Below are 14638 nucleotides of genomic sequence, written 5' to 3'. Positions count from 1 at the left end.
CATGCAAAAAAAAAAAAAGATATAAGTGTGTGTATGTATGTGTATATATGTGTATATGTATATATGTATGTATATATATATATATATATATTATATTAAATGAAGGGGGAAGTGCAGAGTGGAGACCCAAGGCCCAAGGTTCGGCCAATGGAGATCCCCTCATAGAGGGGCTTAGGAGAGGAGATGGGTTAATTAGGGTGTGAGGTAGTATCGATGAAGAACACAGCTTTCCCCCAGATCCTGGATGCTTCCTCCCCCCAACTACCATGATCCGAATTCTACCTTGCAGGGCTGGATAGGACAGAGGCTGTACACTGGTACATATGAGGGCTGGAGGTACAGGGAATCCAGGGTGGATGATACCTTCAGGACCAAGGGTGTGAGGGACGATGCTGGGAGAGTGGAGGGTGAGTGGGTTGGAAAGGGGGAACTGATTACAAGGATCCACATGTGACCTCTTCCCTGGGAGAGGGACAGCAGAGAAGGGGGGAAGGGAGACCCCGGGTAGGGCAAGATATGACAAAATAACGAGGTATAAATTACCAAGGGCATATGAGGGAGTGGGGAAAGGGGAGGGAGGGGAAAAAAAAAAGAGGACCTGATGCAAGGGGCTTAAGTGGAGAGCAAATCCCTTGAGAATGATTGGGGCAGGGAATGTATGGATGTGCTTTATACAATTGATGTATGTATATGTATGGATTGTTGTAAGAGTTGTTTGAGTCCCTAATAAAATGTAAAAGAAAAAAAGAGAAAAAAAATGATTAGGGCAAAGACTGTACAGATGTGCTTTATACAATTGATGTATGTATATGTATGAACTGTGAAAAGAATTGTATCAGCCCCAATAAATTGTTAAAATTAAAAAAAAGTAAAGTTTCATATCTCAGAGGGCTTCAAGAAATTAATGGAAAATGGAATAAAGAGATAATGGAATTTTCCCACAAATTTTTGAAACCCCCTTGTATGTTTAAAACCAGAAAAAAAGTTTGTGTCAGAGTGGTATCCTTTCACTAAATATGTTCAGTCGGTATGCCGAGCAAATAATCTGAGAAATCGAACTATATGGGGGGGGGAGGGGAGGGGAGTGACATCAAGATGGAGGAAGGCTTTTTAATAATCAATGCAATGTGCACAGGATACAACTTTGCTTTATGAAAATGAAGAGGACTTGACGCACTTACTGATGAAGATCAAGTATTAAAGTATGCCTTCAGTATGGAGTATACCTCAACATAAAGAAAAAAAATCCTCATAACTGGACCAATAAGCCACATGATGAGAAATGGAGAAAAGTTTGAGTTGTCATTGTGGATTGAATCCACAATCAACTCATGGAAGCAGCCGTCAAGAAATCAAATGATGTAGAGCACTGGGCAAATCTGAACAAAAGATATTTTTAAGGTTTAGTGAAAGAGCAACAGTGTCCCTGTGAGGGCGAAGGAGTGCAGGATCCAAGCCCTGATATTTTCTGTTGCTTCATATACATGCAAAAACTGGACAGCGAAGCACTGATGCATATGAATTTTGGTGCTGGCAAAGAATATTGAAATTACCAAGGACTGCCTAGGGAACAAGCAAATATGTCTGGGAAGAAGCACACCAGAATGTTCCTTATAAGCAAGGATTGTGAGACTTATGTACTTTGAACATACTATCACGAGGGATCAGTTCCTGCAGAAAAACATCATGTTTGGGAAAGCAACAAAAAGTGGAAGGCTCTCAAAATGGATCGATACAATACAATGGCTGCAACAATGGGCTGAAACAGTAATGATTGTGAGGATGACACAAGACTAGGAAACAGTTCATTTATTTTACATAGGGTTGCTATGAGTACAAACCAACCCCACGAACCTAATAACCACACACACACACACACACACACACACACACACACACACACACACGAGGAGCTTCAAAAAGTTCATGGGGAAAAATGAAACTAAAAAGTAACAAAATTTTCCCACAAGTTTTTGTATGTCAGAAGAGGTCCCAGTCATCTAAGAGGTCCCAGTCATTTATATTTCACTTTTTGTGTTTTTAGTTAAGTGTGATATTTATACAGGTATGAGTCCCTATATATTTTTTGATGCTCTTTATAATTTTTGATTTTACAATTTCACTTTTGGCTTATCTTGATTGGTCTTTATAATGGTGGCAGATCTAAATCCTGTTCAATTTATCTGTGAATGGATGTCCAGTTTTTCCAGCACCATTTGCTAAAGAGACTATCTCTCCCCCATTGTCAAAAAGCAGTTGTCCATAAGTGAAGCGATGTGTTTTGGATTCTTCATTTGTTCCAATAGTCTATGTCTTTGGATCAATACCAGTCTATTTCAGCTGCTGTGGCTGTATAACAGGCTTTGGGATCAGGGAGTGATCCGACTTTGTTTATCATTTGTAGTACTCTACTTATCTGAGACCTCTTTCCTTTCCATAGGAAGCTTGTGATTGCTTTCCCCATCCCTTTAAAGAATGATGTTAGAATCTGGTTTGGGATTGCAATATATCTGTAGATCACTTTGTGTAGAATTGACATTTTCATGTTAAGTCTTCCTGTCTATGAGCATGGTATATTCTTCCATTTGCATAGCTATATTGGTTTCTTGTACTATGTTTTGTCATTTAAAAAATTTATTCCCAAGTTCTTCATCTTTTGGTGACTATTATAAATTATACTGTTTCCCTGATTTCTTTTTCAGAGTTCTCTTTGTGTAGAGTAATCAAAGTGATTTTTAAAAATATTGATCTTGTATCTTTCTGCTTTGCTGAATCCTTTTATTAGTTCTAGTAGTTTTCATGCTGAGTTTCTGGGGTTTTATGTATAAGATGAGATAATCTATAACTAAAATTGTTATACTTTTTTTCAAACAAGTTGGATGCCTTGCATTTCCTTTTTTCCTTATAGATCTGGCAAAGGTAGGAGTATTGAATAGGAGTGACAATCAAGGCCATCCTTGTTTAGTTCTCATTGACAAAGGAATGATTTTAGTTTCTCTCCATTGAGAATAATGCTGACATTAAGGTTTTATGTATATATCCTTAGCTATGTTGAAGCATTTCCCTTCTATTATTTTTCTAAACATTTTAAAGCAAATTTTGAATTTTGTCAAATGACTTTTCTCAAAGAAATTTATATATAATCATGCAGTTTTCTTTGTTTATTTTATTTATGGTTGGTGGTTTTTCTAGTATTGAATCATTGATTGCATATCTGGTATGAATTCCACTTGGTTATGATGTGTTATTATTTATATGTTTTTTGATTCCATTGACTAGGATTTTGTTGTTGTTGCAAGTTTTGCATCTTTGTTCATGAGATATATTGGTCAATAATTTCCTTTTTTAATCATGTCTATGCCTGGCTATGGTTTAAGAGTTATGTTCACTTGATACAAAGATTATGGGAGTATTCCATCCTTTTCTATCTGCTGGGGTCATTTGAGTAGCATATGATGTTCTTCTGAACATTGCTCTCTGGATGTTTAAGTAGAATTCACTAGTAAAGTCAGCCGAGCCGGATTTGTTGCTCTTGCAAGGTTTGCTTTTTTTTTTTTATGACCCATTCAATTTTATCTTTTGTGATTTTCTGTCTCAGTCTATGCTAGTTTGGGTAGTTGATGGGTTTCTAGAAATTTTTTCACTTCTTCCAGGTTTCAAAATTTGCTGAAGCTCAGTTCTTCATAGCTATCCTTTTACTACTATTCTTTTAATTTCAATTCCTGTTTCATTTCTTATTCATGTTGCTTCCTGTATTAAATTTGCCAGTGTTTTGCCAATTTTATCATTCACTTCAAGGAAACAATCTATAATGTTATTTATACTTTCTATTATTTTCCTATTTACAGTTTTATTTATTTTTGCTCTGATCTATTATGTTTCTCATGTTGACTGTAGTCTCTTTTTTTCTTCTAATTTTTAGAATTACTGGGTTAAGATATTGATTTAGGGAGGTCTGGGGGCTCACTCCAATGCCAACTACGTGGACAGCACCTGTCCTCACAGAAGAATTCACTTCAGAGGACATCACTGAAGCTACAGCTCAGGGAGAGGGACATGTGTGATCAGAGCACAGAGGAGCAAATGAAGGGAGAAGAAGATAGAGTAGAACACATCCTGGCCGCCCACCAACCCCTGAAGATGATATTCCTGCTCAGAGCAGCCAAAGCACAGAGAGGACCATTGGGCCAGCCCCACTACGAAATAAGACATCCTTCACTGACCCACAGCACTACGGGGAACAACACTGGAGTCATAGTGCAGAAACTGTGTCTGAACTGACCCCACCACACTGAGGCAAAACACGAAGGGTGTGCAACAGAACAGGAAGGGGAACAGAGCAACGAAGTCCCCAGGGAACACTAAAAATAGATTTTGGGCCAGGTCATGGCACCCCATCAGGCACCACTGGAAAACACTCCTAAAGGTCAGCAAACAGACCTTGAACTATTTACAGGCTTTTCTTTTTTGTTGTTGTTTTCTTTTCTTTTTGCTTTGATTTGCTCTGTCTTGTTTTGTGTGTATATTATTATCTCTGTAAGTCCATCTAGATAAGATAAGTGGGATAAACAATTTGGAGGAGAACACAACGGACCAATGGTTCCAGGGGCATATGGGATGTGAACAAACCCAGGGTCAAGGGAACAACAAGTGATCCAAAATCAGTGGCAAGGAGGGTGTAGGAGGCCTGGTAGGGTTTGATTAAGGGCAATGTAACTGAGAGGAATTACTGAAACCCAAATGAAGGCTGAACATGATAGTGGGACAAGAGGAAAGTAAAAGGAAATAGAGGAAAGAGCTAGGAGGCAAAGGGCATTTATAGAGGTCTAAATACAGGCATGTACATATGTAAATATATTTATATATGATGATGGGGAAATAGATGTATATGCATATATTTATAGGTTTAGTATTAAGGTAGCAATGGACATTGGGCCTCTACCCCAGTACTCCATCAATGCAAGAACACTTTGTTCTATGAAACTGGCATTTCATGATGCTCACCTTCCCAACATGATCACTGAAGACAAAGTGGGAGCATTAACAAATGTGGTGAAGAAAGCTGATGGTGTCCGACTATCAAAAGATATGGCATCTGGGCTGTTAAATGCTTGAAGATAAGCAAATGGCCATCTAGCTAAGAAGCAACAAAGTCCATATGGAAGAAGCACACAAGACTGTGTGATCACAAGGTGTCGATAGGTATGAGGCATCAAAGAACAAAAATTTGTATCATTGTGAATGAGGGGGAGTGCAGAGTGGAGACCCAAAGCCCATCTGTACGTAACTGGACCTCCCCATACAAAAGGTTCGAGGGGAGAAGAGCTAGTCAGGGTGCAGAATAGCACTGATGAAACATCCTATTTTATTCGAGATCTTTAATGCTTCCTCCCCCCTACTGTCATAATCCCAATTCTATCTTACAAATCCGGATAGACCAGAGGATGCACACTGGTACAGATAAGAGCTGAAAACACTGGGACTCCAGGACAGATAAACCCTTCAGGACCAATAATGAGAGTAGTGATACCAGGAGGGTAATGGTAAAGTTGGGGAGAAAGGAGGAACTGATCATAATGATCTATATAACCCTCTTCCTGGGGGATGGACAACAGAAAAGTGGGTGAAGGGAGCCAGTGTAAGACATGAAAAGAATAATTTATAAATTATAAAGGGAGGGAGGGGAAAATGAGGGGCTGATATCATGGGCTCAAGTAGAAAGCAAATGTTTTGAGAATGATGATGGCAACAAATGTACAAATGTGCTGGACACTATGGAGGTATGTGTGGATTGTGATAAGAGTTGCACAAGCCCCCAATAAAATTACTTTTTCAAAAGATAATGACTTTGGTTCTTTCTTATTTTTTAATATTTGCATTTATTGCTACAATTTCCCTCTGTATACTACTTTTGTTGTGTCCCAAAGGTTTGGGTATGCTTTCACTTCTGTTTTACTCAATAAATTAATTCATTTTTTATTACACAATAGTTTAAAGGAGGGTTTTAAACATTTTTCATATATATATTTCTGGATCTTGCTGTTGTTTATATCTAATTTTATGGCATTGTGATTTGACAAGATGCTTTGTAGTATTTTGATAATAAACTACGGATAACCTTGAGAGGAATGGGAATCCAGAACACTTAATTGTGCTCCTGTGGAATTTGTACATGGATCAAGAGTCAGTTATGCAAACGCAACACAGGAATTCTGCATGGTTTAAAAATCAGTTAAGGTTTACAACTGGGTTGTATGCCCTCACCATATTTATTCAATCTGTATGCTGGGTAAATAATAAGAAAGCAGAAAAACTGGATTATATGAAGAAGGATGCAGCATAGGAATTGGAGGAAAGCTTATGAACAACCTGAAATATTCAGATGACACAACCTTGCTTGCTGCAAGTGTGGAGGACTTGAGGCACTTGCTGATGAAGATCAAAGACAGCAGTCTTCAGTGTGGATTGCACCTCAATGTCAAGAAGAACAAATCTTCACAATTGGACCAATAGGTAACATCATGATAAATGGAGAAAAAATGTCATTGCCAAGAATTTCGTTTTGCTTGAATCTATAATCAATGCTCCTGGAAGCAGCAGTCAAGAATGCAAAAGATGCACTCACTGTATTAGATAAATCTGGTGCATGAGACCTCTTTAGAGTTTTGAAAAGCAAGGATTTTACCTTGAAGACTAAGTTGCACCTTACCCAAGCCATGTTACATTCAGTTGTCTCAAGGAAGGATGACGAAGAATCAATGCATTTGAATTGTGGTGCTGGAGAAGAATATTAAGAAGTACTATAGGACTACTAAAAGAACAAACAAATTGGTCGTGGAAGAAGTATGCCCAGAGGGCTCCTTAGAGGCGAGGGCATTATACTTGGCAAAGTGGAAGGGCAGCAAAAAAGAGAAAGACACTCTACAAGATGGATTGACACAGTGGCTACAGCAATGGTCTCACACATAGCAACAGTTGTGAAGATGATTCAGGACCAGGTGGTGTTTCATTCTGTTGTGCATAGGGTCACTATGAGTTAGAATGGACTTGACAACACCTAACAACAATACAGATGCTTCTGGAGCCCTGGTGGCATAGTGGCTTACAAGTTGGGCTGCTAACAACAAGGTCAGTAGTAGTTGGAGCCCATTACGTGTTACTCGGGAGAAAGATAAGGCTTCCTGCTCCCATAAAGCTTTGCAGCCTCGGGAACCCGCTGGGGCAGTTCTACAGGGTTGCTCTGACTCTGATTAATCTTGATGGGCAATGAGTGAGTATAGATGCTTCTATCTGTTCTCCCGTCTGCACACTTGTACTCCTCCTTATACCAGTGACAACTATGTAGACTGCAACTCAATATAAAGAAGACCAAAATGCTCACAACTGGACAAATAGGTAACATAATAATAAATGAAGAAAAAAATTGACGTTGTCAAGAATTTTGTTTTGCTTAGATCATTAATCAATGCTCCTGGAAACAACAGTGAAGAGATCAAAAGATACACTGCATAGGTAAATCTGCTGCACGAGACCGCTGTAGATAATTGAAAAGCAAGGATATTACCTTGAAGACTTAGTTGTGCTTTACCCAAGCCATGGTATTTTCAATTGCCTTATATGCATGTGGAAGTTGGACACTGAAAAAGGAAGAGTGATGAAGAATCCATGCATTTGAATTTTGGTGCTGAAGAAGCATATTGAAAATACCATGGACTGCAAAATGACAAACCGATCTGTCTTGGAAAAAGTACAGCCAGAGTGCTCCTTAGAGGGGAAGATGGAAAGACTTCATTTTAGATACTTTGGACGTGTTTCAGGAGAAACCAGTCCCTGGAGAAGGACATCATGCTTGGTAAAGTGGACAGGCAGTGAAAATGGGGAAGGTTCTCAATGAGATAGATTAACACAGTGGCTGCAACAGTATGCTCGACATAGGAACAATTGTGAGGATGGCACAGGATAGTACAATGTTTCATTCCATCTTGCATAGGGTCTCTGTGGGTTGCAACCAACTTGATGGCACCTAACAACAAGAGAATGAAACTGCTACTCAAAGTTGTGCATGTGTGGAGACTGGGGCTGGGGTCATCATCCAGGTAGACAGGAAAATAGGGTCAACAACATCCAACGGAGCAGGCTTACAGTTTCAGTGGTACTGAAGAATAGAGCTGATGTCCAAGCCTGAATGCACCACCAGGAATTAAGAGAGTGGTCAATACCCAGTCTGGAGGGCAGAGAATTGGTCTGCTGAGTTGTGGGCTTTCTTGGCACCCATGACCTTTTCTTTCCCTCCAATCCCTCCAATGCCAGTTTAGAATGGGAATATCTTCCTTGCACCTAGTCAACACTTGTACTTTGGAAGCAGATGACGTGTTTCTAGGTTTCACAAGCAGGTGGAAAGAAAAACTTCACTAGGATCAATATGCCCAGAAACTCGTCTATACTTTACTTAGATGATCCAGAAGATGAAATATTTGATTCGATACTGAAATGAACTAAGACTTTTGGTATCATGTATGAGGTTGATGTGTTTAGCACATGGGAATTTGGAATTTGGGGGGACCAATAAGTAGAAAGGGAGATTTGATCACATAGTGATTAAAGCACTTGACTGCTAACTGAGAAGTTGGCAGTTCAAAGACATAAATCATTCTGCAGAAGGAAAATGTGTCAGTCTGCTTCCATAAAGATTTGTAGCTTTGAAAACCCTATGAGGCAGTTCTGTTCTACCCTATAGGGTTTCTATGAGACAGAATCAAAATAGCAGTAGGTAATGGATAGAATGTTATGGATTAAATTCTGCTCACACACACACACACACACACACACACACACACACACACACACCATATATGTTTGAATCCTAAATCCTATACTTGTAATCTGATTTGGGAATATGATTTGTTGTGTTATGTTAATGAAGACAGGGCCCTCATGTTATAGTGGTTATAAGTTCGACTGTGTGTTAGCCTGGGTAAACTAGAGAAACAAATCCATAGAAACTCATATATGGTAAGTATAAGAGAGGTTTATATATAGGGTAAGTGTATGTTCAGAAAGCATCCCAACCCTGAACAGTCCAAGCCTATAAGTCTGACTCAGACCATATGTCCAACAACTATCTACAAAGTCCTCCTTAAATTCACAAAACACACACCATGATGCCAAATGCAGAAGGATAACAGGCCAGTGGGTAGAAAGTCTTTGAATCCAGTGGCGGTGTAAGCATCTCAGCATTGGCAGGGGTCTCCATGCGACTTCTCCAGCACCCAGGGCTGCACCAGGGTAAGTCCGCGTGGCTTCTCCTCAGCGATGTCTCACGGGAAGTGAGCCTTGTCAGCTAAGGCAGCCACACACAGATACAACCATCAGAGAACAAGAGACCAGAGAACCAGAAAGGTGAGCCTCACCGAGCCATTTATCTCCTACTCCCATAAAGAGTTACGGTCTTGCATCCACTCAATGACAGTGGGCTTGTTTGTCTCTCTTTTTTTGTATCAATGCAAAGTATGTACTAAACCTAACTACATCTGCGTTATAAAAAGTGGATTAGACACAGAAATAAACACCAAAGGGGGAAGAGACATTCCATGTACAGACTGTCAAGGAACCAAGCCCAAGAAACACAGATGTTGAAAGAACACAGAGAGACACATATCCAAGAGCCAGTGTTCTGAATGTAGACGTTTAGCCACCTGAATTGTAAGAAAACAAATTTCTTTTTACAAAGGCCACCCACTTGTGGCATTTGTGTTATAACAGTAACATTAAGTGTATGTGTATGAGTGTGTAGCAAGTATATAGGTAATAGAATCTTACCTAGTCCTACAAACCTCACTTAATAATCTTACACTAAAATTTTTAAAAGTTTGAAATCTTAAAACTTTTTATAAATCAATACTCCCAGTCATTTTGGGGAAATGCCACCTTCCAACAAAACAAAACAAAACAAAACAAAACACCTCAGGCAATTAAGTTGAAGAAGCATTGTTTACACAGTCTTGGGTCTCTTCAACAAAATTATTAACAAGACTGTATGCCTATTTCTGCCTGGCTTAGTGGAGTAGAATAAAACAAAGAAAGAACTGCTGTTCGGTGGGGGTATGTTGGGGAGCTTTTTTTGCCTCTCTTCATTAGCATGGTGGTGACTTTTGTTTGAGTTGAACTGAGTGTATCTCTATTCATCCTAGCTGTAGAGAATAATCTTTACCTTTTCTCTACTCCCTTTACAGAACCATCTGCCAGTGTATTCTCACAATAACCAAACCATTCCAATTCAAAATGTAAGCTCAAGAAATATGAAAACTCCAACTGGAAAAAGAAACCATATGCAAAGATATTAATTTTCACTTTTATTGCTCCAGCTGTTACACTGCTAATTGATACAACCTATTTATTCATAAATAAATGTATTCATAGCAAAAATATGGATAATCAAACCTGATGTAACTGTCTATCTAAAGATTTAAATTTCTTCAGCCTTAGAAAAATGTTAAATGTAATTATTATTCAGTGCCTGGAAAAGACTTTCTTAGTTTTATAGCATTTCCTGCAGTTTATTGAAGATGTGATTTCTTAATTTGGCAATTTGAGGTTTTGCAGTATTAAGCTGAAGGGTCAAAATTAATTAAGGGTATATTATATCATTCAGTCTATTATGCGGGTACACATATATGGTGGTCCTTATGGTACAATAACAAATGCATATTCGATGGTGTTTACATTAAAATTTATAATTTCTATTCTGCTACTCATTAAAACCCTAGAGTAAATAAAGCATCCTCAACATTCAAGAGGTGTGTGTTCAAGAGCCGAATGATATTGAACTACAACTATCCAATATCTATGTCAGTCTCCTGAAGACATCTGGAAGTCTGACTCTGCTGGCAAAACTGTTTTTAAATGGGTGCTCCATTAAAAATGAATTTCTACATCATGATCAACTATCTGCATCACAGCCCACACTTCATACCACGCTGCTCTTTATAGGGAACACATAGGCATTTAATAAAAATATATAAATAAGTGAAATAAATGTTGGTTAAATGTTTTGGTTACTTTTTGCGGTCTAACAAATTGCCGTCAAAAGATAGAGATGTAAAACCAGAGGCGTTATTTATTATCTCACACAGGTTCTGAGGGTCAGGGCCTGGGACGAGTTTAACTAAGTGGCTGAAGTTCAACTTTCTCCTGAGGTTGGAGTGCAGCTGTTACTGGAGACGTCAGTCATCCCAAGGTGCATCTTGGCTGGAGAATGCACGTGCATTCTCATTCACCTATGTGTTGTCATAACTCAATTTTCACTGGCTATTGGCCTGTGGCATCAATTCCTCACCCCACAGGCCTCTCTACAGAGCATTTCACAGCCCAGCACTGGCTTACTTCAGAGTGAGCAAGGGAAAGCTCCCAACATGGAATCCACAGATTTTTATGATTTTACCTTTGAAATAAAAGACAACCCAGGTGTAACATGGGTGGAGATGACACAAGACTATGAATAGCAGGCCACCTCCTGGTATTTGGAGCCTTGTGGGAGGCTGGTTATCATGTTAAATTAAATAGATGAATAAATATATAGAGTTTAAGAATCTTGTGTGTACCATTTATATGGTTTCCATGAGACCGATTTTCCCATAAGAACTTCTGGCTTCCGACTCCTTGCCTCAGATGCTAAGGTGGCTAAGAACTGTGGGTCTCTATATCTTAACTGAGTGGAGTTAAACTGTTAAAAGTTGATGAGTAGGAATACCCCCTAGGCTAGTTTATAACAGAAATCCAAGGCAGGTCAGGAAACTCTGCAGACCCAAACTTCCTTTCTTGTTGACAGTCCAAAGGCCACTGGCTACAGGAAGTCTGAGAAACCATCTGGTCAGGATGTCTGATCACCTTCAAAATGCCACTGTCATAATGGAGGCGATAGTCAGTCTCCATCCCTGTGACTCCCAGCTCTCTCCTTGGTTGCTTCTGAACTCACATGGGGAACAAAGGCATCTTTCATTAGCCACTTGGGTCCTAATAAGGAGGAATGCCATAACAAAATGAGAAATTTTCATCTAACAGCGTGTCAGTAACAGTTCTGACTCATGGAGACCCTATGTGTTTACTCCTGAGAGAATGCAAAATCAGAGATTCAGCCATGACATTGTTGGTTGTCTGTATTCAAATTTCAATAGAATAACCAAGAGATGATAAAGAATTGCTATTTTGTAATGTTCAGTCACTCTTGATTTCATTTTTTACATATCACCAGTCTTTAGCTGAAGCTACTTCTGTGATTGAATTATGTGGTTCCTGTGAGTTAATAATGTAATTACCCAATTTTAAAATACATTTCCCCAACACTTTGATATTTCTGAGATCGAGATATCAAAAGAAACTTACTAATGCAATGTTTTCGTCCTGAAATGTCATTCAAGAGACAATGCATCCTAAAATTAGTAGAGTTCTTCATAGGGAGACAGTGTTTTTCGCTAATAAACATGTATTACAAACTCCTATGTGTCAAGCACTAACAAAGTTACAGAAATACCAACACAAACAAAACACTATTAAGAAGAGGAAGGAAGGAATTAATATTAACCAAGCATCTTCTGCCTCGGAGGCCTCAGTTGAAAATAGTTGAAGACATTCAATGGAGGGATTAGCAACCACTTTACAGATGATGAAACTGAGCTCCAAACAGTTTGACTAATTGCTATGGTCACTCATTGGAAGAGTTGGAATTAGAACCGAAATCTTTTGATCCCAAACTCATGGTCATTCCGGTGCATTAAGATGAAAATAAAAACCCAAACTTTCTGCCAGCTGGTCCATTCCAAATCAAAGCAACCCTTCAAGACAGAGAAGAACTGCTTTGGTGGGTTCCTGAGATGAGCCGACAGCCTCGTGGTTAGTAGTCCAAGGCATAAGCCACTGTGCCACCAGCGTTCCTTTAAAAGAAAACCAGAGTATGATGAAGGCAACGCAGGCTAATTGCATAGAACTAAAGTGATAGCACAGAGCATAGAGGGATTGACTCAGCTCTTCCTGGTAGGGAGTGTAGACTGTGAGCAGTAAAAACTTCAAAGGGTGGGTTTCCTGGACTTTTAGTCCTAAAGGTTGAGTTGGGGGGGGGGGGGCATGGATGTCATCAAAGGGAAGGAAGGAATGGAAGGTGAATGAAAAGGGGTTACAGTGTCGGGAAGGAATGGGATAGCTTGGTCTCATCTTCATTCCAGTTCAAAGGTTGTCAAAATCCATAAACTATAAGATAGTTATTTTCATGTCCTACAGTTTCACAGAAGAGATAATTATGAAAGAGGGACCAGAAAAGTTCCCAGAACATGTACCAGGGGGCTTCAAAAGGTTCATGGAACTTTTCCATTATATTTTAATTACATTTTTCCAAAATCTTTTTGAAGACCTCCTGCATTTTCAGACCCATATACTGAACCCACCTCGGGGTAAAGATGAAGCTATCTATTCCTGTAAAGGGTTATATTCTCCAAAACCCACACACGCAGTTCGACCCTGTCCTGGAGGGTCATCATTAGTTGGCATCAACTCGATGGCAGTGAGTTTGTTTTTTTAATACTGAATCCAAGATCTTTTGATACTACCCACAGGCATGGTTGTAAATAAGTAAAATTAATGGTGCTTTAGAATCAAAGAAATGTAGCTTTATGGCTCCTGGGACTAAGAAAATCATTTAACTTAAATTATTAGCCGAGAACTGTTCCACAATTACATTTGGTATGTTTTTCTTTATAGTTTTGATAGTTTCTTTATAGTTTTGTAATGCCGTTTGGTGGTTTCTCAGTAATTTTGATGACTTTATATTTCCTGGAGGATTTGGGGAATCCTAAACCAATGATATGACTAGCTATATAAGCAAGTCTCAATGATATGGGTGAGAAATTCATCAGAGGACACAATATGCTCTGTCCTAAATTCCTGCTGGGGCTAACTAAAGATCAAAACTTTCAGTTTGTACCTCTGATCCCTGGGAATAAGAACAAGTAATACTGCATGGTTTAAAATCAGGGTAGGTGAATGTCAGAGTTGTGTTCTTTCACCAAATGTCTTCAATCTGTAGCTGAGCAAATAATCCAAGAAACTGGATTATATGAAGAGAAGACGGTATCAGGATTGGTAGAAAGCTCATAAAAAACCTGGGATATGCACATGACTCCACCTTGCTTGGTGAAAGCCAAGAGTACTTGAAGCACTTGTGATGAAAATACAAACCGCAGCCTTCAGTATGAATTACAACTCAATGAAAAGAAAGCACAAATCCTCACAATGAGACCAAGAGACAACATGATGGCAAACAGAGAAAAGAGTAAAGCTGTCAAGGAGTTCATTTTGTATCGAGCCACAACTACTGCTCAAGGAAGCAGCAGTAATAATTTATAAATTATCACGGGCTCATGAAGGGGGATGGGATGGGAGGGGAAAATGAGGAGCTGATACCAAGGGCTCACGTAGAAGGCAAGTGTTTTGAAACTGATGATGGCAACGCATGTGCAAATGTGCCTGACACAATGGATGTATGTATGGATTGTGATAAGAGTTGTATGAGCCCCAATAAAATGATTTTAAAAAATAAAAAAATGAAATTGAGCAAAGTATTGCATTAGGCAAATCTGCTGCATAAGAC

Source organism: Tenrec ecaudatus, chromosome 18 (assembly GCF_050624435.1).
Source record: "Tenrec ecaudatus isolate mTenEca1 chromosome 18, mTenEca1.hap1, whole genome shotgun sequence".
Lineage (NCBI taxonomy): Eukaryota > Metazoa > Chordata > Mammalia > Afrosoricida > Tenrecidae > Tenrec > Tenrec ecaudatus.
This window is presented reverse-complemented; position numbering follows the sequence as displayed.